The sequence below is a fragment of the Jaculus jaculus genome, chromosome 8 (genome assembly GCF_020740685.1).
Source record: "Jaculus jaculus isolate mJacJac1 chromosome 8, mJacJac1.mat.Y.cur, whole genome shotgun sequence".
Taxonomy (NCBI): Eukaryota; Metazoa; Chordata; class Mammalia; order Rodentia; family Dipodidae; genus Jaculus; species Jaculus jaculus.
In genome coordinates, this window is record NC_059109.1 from 41,249,091 (window position 1) to 41,255,774 (window position 6,684).

At 49.6% G+C, this 6,684-nt stretch overlaps 1 long non-coding RNA gene across 1 annotated transcript; it reads left to right on the plus strand.

Moving 5' to 3' along the window:
- The first annotated feature begins 1,777 nt into the window (after positions 1-1,777).
- LOC123462723 lies at positions 1,778-6,684 on the plus strand. The gene is made up of 3 exons (XR_006638484.1): positions 1,778-1,823; positions 3,630-3,637; positions 6,259-6,684. It is a non-coding gene; the product is annotated as an uncharacterized LOC123462723 (long non-coding RNA).

Genomic DNA, 6,684 nt, shown 5'->3' on the forward strand with positions numbered 1-6,684 from the left:
GCTGTGTAGTTGCATGCCTGTTTACCCAACTGCCCCTCACACTCCCAAGCTGGCTTCTGCAACTCCACTCCACTGGAGTTAGGATTGATGTTACAGCCTTTGACATGGCAACTGAGGGCTGTGGAATTGCACTTTATGTCCCTTCCAGAGCTGCCAACTCCTGTTCCTCTAATAGTTGGGCCTGAATTGGGAAAGTGTCTTTCTGTTTTTAAAATTTTTATTGATTAATTTTTTTAAGAGGTAGGGGTGGAGGGAGATAGAGAATCGGCATGCCAGATCCTTCAGCTACTGCAAAGGAACTCCAAAACGCATGTGTCACCTTGTGCATCTGGCTTACATGGATCCCAGGGAATCAAATCTGGGTTCTTTGGCTTTGCAGGCAAGGTCCTTAACCGCTAAGCCATCTCTCCAGCCATCTTTCTCTTTCTTTTAACCCAGGTCCTGAATGGTTCTAAGGCTTCCCCTCCTCCTACCCCAGTCCAATGTCATGAGACCTTTCCAGATATCATCATTAGTGCAAGGAAAAGATCAGGGAGCAAGAAATACCAATGGCATTTTTTAGAGCCTGACCTCCACTGAACATTGTGGCACAAGTGAAACAGTAAAAGTGAATGGCTTAGTAAGGTTAGGATGTTACTTCGTGGTAGGCAGCCTACTTGGCATGTAAACTGCTCTAGGTTCAATCCCAGCACCAAAGGCCTTTTGTATTTAGAGGGTGTGAGTGTGAACATCTGTGCTCATATGTTCAGCACCGTATAAGTACCAGAGAGTCTTGATGCCTTTTGTCCTTAGTATACTGTGTATGGTTTAGTCCACCCTGGGGCCATCCATTGTGACCTGCATTCTAGCTCCAGTAGTATGAGGCCTCAACAGTTCCACCTGATGAGAACTGGCTTGTTTTGATGAATGACAAATGGATTTAGGTCTCAAGCTTCCTACCCTCTTCCCATCTTAGCAAGGAGTTAGGACCCTAGGAAGCCTCACATTCAATTGTGCTTTAGTAGCAAAGATATTGGGTTCCCTGGATTCTCCAAAGACCCCTACCCACCAATTCATCCTGCCCCTCCCTACTCTGGGTACACTGATCTCTCCAAGCCACCCTGCCCCACGCCTATGTCAGGTGTTTACACAGGCTCGTACAAGGACAGGGATACCAGGACCAGAGCACATGACAGGCACTCAGTATGGATAATTGGCATGAAATTGATCCAAGTGGGATTGAATTACACATGATTGTGAGCGTGGGGTGCAGGGTAAGACTGTGGGGCTCGTGAGAGGGTGCATCTTGTCCCTATTCATGTCCCATATGGATGAACCCCCGTGTCCACTGGATATCTGTGCCTCAACAAGAAAAAACAACCACCGCCCCCCAAAAAAAACTTAGACAGAGGGCTGGAGCAATGACTCAGCGTTTAAGGGCACTTACTTGCAAGGCCTGTCAGCCCAGGTTCGGTTCCCCAGTATCCATGTAAAGCCATATGTACAGAGTGGCACGTGCATCTGGAGTGTGCAGTGGTGGGAGGCCCTGGGGTGCCCATTCTTTCTCTCGCTGTCTGTGCTTGCAAGTGAATAGTAAACAAAAATATTTTTTTTAAATGAAAAAAAAAAAAGAGTGCCAGTTCCATGCTGGGTGCCGAGGTAGGCCAGAAGGAGCAGTCATACCCCTTCCATACTTTGAAGAGACTGTGTGTGTGCATCCCTGGTGTGTGTGGGGGGCAAGGAAGAGACTGATATTTCAATCACTGTAAACTAAGACCCTGTCTGCTGAATCACAGGTGTTCTTTGTGTCGCTCCCTGCTCTCGTCTCATAAGGATGGATCCAGGTAAGCAGCATGCCTGGGAGGCTATGAGGTGAAAGAGGGAAGAGAAAAGGAGAGTGAGGAGGGCAGGGGCAATCAATCAACCATATCTACAAAATGCCAACAGTGTGTGTGTGTGTGTGTGTGTGTGTGTGTGTGTGTGTGTGTGTGTGCGCGCGCGCGCACATGCTCTTATATGTACACATGTGTAGGGTTCCCAAAGGCAAGCAAGCCCTTACATTCCATAGGACATTTTGCAGTTTAAGAAACATATCCACACACTCTTTTTAAAATATATTTTTATTTATTTATTTTAGAGAGAAAGAGAGACAGAAACAGAGGGAGGGAGGAAGGGAGAGAGAGAGAGAGAATGGCCACAATATGGCTTGTAGCCTCTGCAAACAAACTCCAGACACATGCACCACTTTGTGAATCTGGATTATGTGGGTTCTGGGGAATTGAACCTGGGTCCTTTTGCTTTGCAGGCAAGTGCCTTACCTGCTAAGCCATCTCTCTAGCTCCTCTTTATTTTTGAAAAAGAAAAGTTTTTTATTTGAGAGAGAGAGAAACAGGCAGATAGAAAGAATGGGTGGGGTACACCAGGGCCTCTATCCACTGCCAACGAACTCCAGACATACGTGCCACCTTGTGCATCTGGCTTACATGGGTCCTGCAGAATGCAACCTAGGTCCTTTGCCTTTGTAGGCAAGCGCCTTAGCTGCTAAGTCCCATCTCTCCAGCCCCATGTCCACACATTCTTAATCTCACCCACTCCTCAACCTCAGAAGAAAAACAGGCAGGTGCCTTTCCCATTATACACATACATAAGGCCTAGAAAAATCAGGCATCATGCTTGGGGTGAGGTCATGAAAGGACAGCCAGGTCTGGAACCCAGAACCCAGCTCTCGGCAGCTATGCCAGTGCCACCCTTCAAAAGACACAAAAGAGCCCCGGGAGATGGCTCAGTGGTTGAAGGCACTTGCTTACAAAACCTGCTGGCCTGGGTTCAATTCCTTAGTCACCCATATAAAGACAGACAAGTATTTGATTGCAGTGGCAAGAGACCCTAGGAATACACATACACACCACACCACACACACACACACACACATGCAAATAAACAAATAAGGCACAGAAGAAATGGCAGATGACTCCCACCAAAGAAGCCTTCAAGGTCACCCAGGGCCACACAGGTGGCTTCTGAAGAATGAGCCGATAGGCCCATAGCAGAGAGGTCACAGGGGCCAGCGATGAGGAACTCTTACCAGAAGGCAAGGCAGAGTGGAGCTAGAGAGATTTCCAAGTAGCAGGACGCACTTGGTCCACAGCTGAGACCAGAAGGTTTTAATCAGATTATAAGCAGAAACCAATGAACAGATCAGAGGAGCTGAGCGGAGACCATATGTGAGACCTGCAAGGATGAATGAGGGAAGAGTGGCCGAGCCTCTGTGGTGGCGGAGGAGGAAGAATTGCCACCATAGAGTTCCTCCCTAGCACCATGAAGTTCAACCAAGGTTAGGAGGGCAGACCTCTGACAGAGTGCAGACAAGAACCCACACCTCCTGACTGGCCCTGTGCCACCCAGGGTACTCTGCCAGCTCTTGAGCCCACAGGGATGCACAAGTGAGCTTTATATTGACTTTCAATATGAATCTGTAGTTAGTGGATGAATGAAGGAATGACTGTCAGGCAAGTGGCCAAGTCTGAGGAGCCTGGTTGCGGGTGGGGTGTGGGAACCAGCACAGAGCTAGTACCGGGGGGAAGACAGGTTTTTCACTTTAGAATCAGGTGACTAAAGCTGCTGCTTTTCTTTCTTTTCTTCGCCCACAGGTCCAAGGGTAAGCATGTTCCCCACCCTTTACCCTCTCCACAACCATGTCCTCCAGACCTCTTACCTCCTTCCTGGACCTGCACTTCCATCAAAGGAAAAGTCAGGAACAGATTCAGTCCGCAGCCAAGGTGGGGCCGGGGCACTGTGGCATCTATCCACCCCCTGCTGACTGCAGCCTTCTCCTTGGCATCTCTCCTCTGTTTTCCCATCTGTCTCTCTCCTCTCCTCACTTCCCCTCCCTGCCCCAGTGGCACATCCTCTCTCCTGCTGCTTGCCGGCCTGTTCTATGCTTCTCTGCTTTCTGGCTACAGTCACAGCCTCGCTGGATGGTTGGCTTGCTCCCAAGCTCCAGCCACACTGCAGGACAGGCTTGTGCTAGGGCGGGGAGGCTGCTGCACCCCACCATCCCTGCGCTCCTCAGCTACCAGCGCACCCGCTCCCTAGCCTGGATTTGTGGCCCCACAGCGGGAAAGAAAACAGAAAGAGGATTGGGTGCAGTGGGAAAAGGCTCTCAGGCATCACTGAGGCTGGATGAGGCAGAGCCTGCTATAACAGGCTTCCAAGGAAAGCCCTTCAGCCCTCCTTCAACAGACCCTTGGAAGCAGAAGCAGACCCCTAGAGTAGGGGGTGTAGCCCCACGCCTGCCCCATAGGGCCCCAGACCCCCAGTGCCCTAGCTCAGAAGCAAAGTGATTCTCTCCCTTGAGTCTATGGAAAGAGACAAACTCTCCTGGCCTTGGGAGTGATTCCAGTCAAGACAGGAGGTTAAACCACACTGTCCACAGACCACCTATGAGATGTCAAACTGACTTTACTTTCTATTTGTCCTGATTGCTGGGGCCTAGCACCTGCTTGGGGATGACTTATATCCTTCATATGTACCTGTGTATATGTGTGCAGGCATATGCATACACCCATGTTCATATACCCAGACATAGCTACTTGGTTGTGTTTTATTATATATTTTTTCTTGCAGTTCTGGGACTGTAAAAGCTGGGCAAAGTTCTACCACTGAGCTCCATCCCCAGCTATGTGTGTATAAATTTAGCATGCACCCTGTTCATACATAAGGGGATTCTTTCTTAATATTTTACTTATTTATGAGAGAGTATGGGCATACCAGAGCCTCCTGCCTCTGCTAACAAACTCCAGACACATGTGCCCCCTTTGCGTGGGTGCCTTTAAGTAGGTACTGGGGAATTGAACTTGGGCCACCAGACTTTGCAGGCAAGCATCTTTAATTACTGATCCATCTCTCGAGCCCACAAGAGCATTTTTTTTTCCCAAGGTAGGGTCTCACTCTAGCCCAGCCTAACCTGGAATTCACTATGTAGTCTCAAGGTAACCTTGAACTCATGGTGATCCTCTTACCTCTGCCTTCCAAGTGCTGGGATTAAAGGCATGTGGCCACCACCCTTTTCCTACAAAGGCATTCTTTAAAAAAAAAAAAAAAAAGTTAAGATTTTGGGCTGGAGAGATGGCTTAGAGGTTAAGCACTTGCCTGTGAAGCCTAAGGAACCTGGTTCGAGGCTCAGTTCCCCAGGACCCACATTAACCAGATGCACAAGGGGGCGCACACGTCTGGAGTTCGTTTACAGAAGTGGGAAGCTCTGGTGCGCCCATTCTCTCTCTCTCTCTCTCTCTCTCTCTCTCTCTGCCTCCTCTCTGTTGCTCTCAAATAAATAAAAAAACAAAATTTCAAAAACAAAAAGTTAAGATTTTATTTTCATTTACTTATTAGAGACACAGAGAGAGAATGAGAATGGGCATGCCAGGGCTCTAGCCACTGCAAACGAACTCCAGGTGCACGTGCCACCATGTGCATCTGGCTCACGTGGGACCTGAAGAATTGAACCTGGGTCCTTAGGCTTCACAGGCATGTGCCTTAACTGCTCAGCCATTTCTCTAGCGTACAAAGGCATTCTTAATCTTCCATCTCCTACCTTGATCTCCCATCTACCAGCTGTCCTCTATCTTCTCAACTTCTAGATCTCCCTCAGACCTGGCCCCCTATCTCCTGCTCCTCAAGCAGCTCCTCTCCAGTCTCTTCAGCTTCACATGTAGCTCTAAATACAGTGTGCTTTCATTTCCAGCGAGGCAGAGCTTCTAACTATCCTACATGAGCTCCTGGGTCAGAGAATGGTGGGGCAGGGGAGGTTACAAGATAATTCTGCTTCTTGCGAATACAATAAATTGATGTCCAGGGAGTAGAAGTCATAGTTCTACTTAAGGAATGGAAACCAATCTACCTAGACTCCTCCCTCCCCCTCCCATTGCAAGGTAGGGTCTCACTGTATACAGCCCAGGCTGACCTGGAACTCACTCTGTAGTACCAGGCTGGCCTTGAATTCACAGTGATCCTCCTACCTCTGCCTCCCAAGGGCTGGTATTAAAGGCGTGAGCCACCATGCCGGGCTAGTCCCTTCCCTTTTTGTCTGCTCGGTTCTGAAGTGGCTTTGTCACAGCAAAAGGCCCAGAGCTAAGAGCAGTCACTTGCTACATCTCTGCCACTCAATCCTCCCCATAACTCCTTGTGAGTCTCTTAGGCAACTGAAATGAAGAGGAGTTGATTGCAGATGATATTGGTAGTGACCTTGGACTCTAATATTGTTCATTTGCTTTTCCACAGGGACACTGTCATGGTGGTCATCATCCTCACTGCGGACCACCTCCTGGCCATGGGCCAGGGCATTGTCCTGGGGGAAGCCATCCTCCAGGACCTGGTGGGCACCCCCCTGGCCATGGGCCAGGGCATTGTCCTGGGGGAAGCCATCCTCCAGGACCTTGTGGGCACCCTCCTGGCCATGGACCAGGGCATTGTCCTGGGGGAAGCCATCCTCCAGGACCTGGTGGGCACCACCCTGGTCATGGGCCAGGGCATTGTCCTGGGGGAAGCCATCCTCCAGGACCTGGTGGGCACCCCCCTGGCCATGGACCAGGGCACTGTGGGTATCCCCATGGTCCACATCACTGAGAAATAAGAGGAAAAAAAAAAGCATGGCACAAAATGAGGAGTCTGAATGGATTGCTCTGCTGACCTGGCATGGGCCCTGAA